Genomic DNA, 2,228 nt, shown 5'->3' with positions numbered 1-2,228 from the left:
TAGCGCGGCACTGGCGCGCGGCGCCTGCGACCGCCGCCGCGTGGCGGCCACGCGGTCGAGCGCCAGCCCGCATTCAAGATTGATCTAGCGGTCAATATAAGAGACCACCCACGCATCAATCGACATCGAAACTGGAATCTCAGAGAGAGCTCCTAGGGCCTCTGAATCTAGCAGATCACTTTTTGTACCGTGAAGTGAGCCCCTCGGGCCTTCACGTCAACAAAGCAGACTCTCTTTACAGGGTCTTTTATCTGTACCTCGGAGTGAGCTCTCACGGACCTCCGCTACTCCTCGGAGTGAGCTCTCACGGACCTCCGCTACTCCTCGGAGCGAGCTCTCACGGGCCTCCACGACTCCTCGGAGCGAGCTCTCACGGGCCTCCGCTACTCCTCGGAGCGAGCTCTCACGGGCCTCCGCTACTCCTCGGAGCGAGCTCTCACGGGCCTCCGTTACTCCTCGGAGTGAGCTCTCACGGGCCTCCGTTCCTGGCAGGAAAGACCAGCCGCCAGCCTGCCGCGAAAAAGGCGCCGGGACCACTTCGGTCCCCCAAGACCACTCTCCTTGGAGGAGAGACCATTGGATGAGGGTATCACCTTTGTGCGGTGGCACTTGATCCCACTGGACCAGCCGGACGAGCCAGGAGCAGCAGCAGCTATCGGAGATCCCAGACGACGACCTGTCTGCGAAGCCACGACGCAGACTTGGCCACCGGTGCCACGGGATCCTTTACCACCTCTAAAAGAACTCTGCGAGATTCGACCGCCCATCAGTCCACTGCCGAAGACGCCGCAGAAGCCGAGGACACCCGGGCGTAAGCGGGCCAAACGGATCAATCCGAAACTACAACAACAGCTGTTTGGATCCGACACGGACAGTGAATAGTACACACTTACACCCAGCGTACACGCGCCGCAAGGCGCCGTAAAGCATTTCATATAGTACCAAAAGGTACTTCTGTACATAGTGTACATACAGAGTTGAATAAAGATCACAATATATATTTAATTTGTGGATACACCAGTTATTCAGCGGTACCCATCCACAAAAGTAATGATAAGCAATGTTCTTGTAATATTAATAATCAATGTAACCTTGTCACTAATCAACATTCTTTCAGGATAAATAGATTTAAATGTAATTCAGAGAATTTTTGTTTCGAAGGGAAAATAAATAATAAGCAATGCACATTTAGAATTGACACTGGCTCAGATGTATCTATTTTAAATGAGAATTTGGTAGAACTGAATGAGAATAAAGTTAAAATAAATAATTGTAATGTAAAATATCCCACGACCGAAAAAGTTACAATTAATTATAAAATGCTTACGACAGTTCGACTTGGGAATTACTTAGTGGAGATTCCAATGTTAATTGCAAAAATTAATGATGATTGTATTCTTGGTATCGATTTTCTTGAAAAGATTAATTTGGGAAATATTTTCGAGTCCTTCTTTCTTAATCAAAAAGAAATTCTGAGGAATGATGTTCAATGTTGTCGAGTAGAAGAATATGATAAGTTTAATATTCTATCAAATTTGAAATGTCTTTTTGAAAAGGATATTCCAAATATTTAAATCAGTCACAGAAAGAACTTTTAGCAAAACTACTTGTTGAATTTCAGGATATATTTGCTGAGGAAATTATTGCTGGGAATTGTGAGGTTGGGGAACATGTAATTAATATAAAAGATTCTATCCTCATTAAGCAGATTCCTCGTCGAATTCTAATTAATATGAGAAAGGACGATAATAAAATTATTGAGGATATGAGAGAGAGTAGGTATACTGTAGCGGTTCTAACCCAGGTCCTCCGAGAGGAGTGCGGGGAGCGGGGGGTACTGGTAGGCGCGAGGTGCTGGAAGGCCCCGGCGTTATCGGGTGTTCCGTAGGCGAAGGAAGGCCCCGGCGTTATCGGGTGTTTACATAAACACCCGAAAAAATGCGTTTGTGGTCGCCACCGCCGCCACCGTTGTTCCCCCCGCGCAGATCCCACACCAACCCCGAAATGCGTCGCGGTACTATAATGTGAATAAGATATTTTGTTTTAGGAGATCGGTAACATGTCGCGAATATGACACGACGCGTTAAGAGAGGCGTCGATAGCGATTTTTTTCTAAGAAATGATAGGTGTCACATCGCCGATGCTGCGACCTAATAGAGGGTAGACAAAGGGACAAAGAAGTTTCAAATGAAATATATAATGGGTCATCAGCGCGTGGTACCTCAGTT

Source organism: Trachymyrmex cornetzi, unplaced genomic scaffold, assembly GCF_001594075.2.
Source record: "Trachymyrmex cornetzi isolate Tcor2-1 unplaced genomic scaffold, Tcor1.1 scaffold828, whole genome shotgun sequence".
Classification (NCBI taxonomy): domain Eukaryota; kingdom Metazoa; phylum Arthropoda; class Insecta; order Hymenoptera; family Formicidae; genus Trachymyrmex; species Trachymyrmex cornetzi.
The sequence above is the reverse complement of the archived record's forward strand: the minus strand, read 5'-3'. Positions refer to the sequence as shown.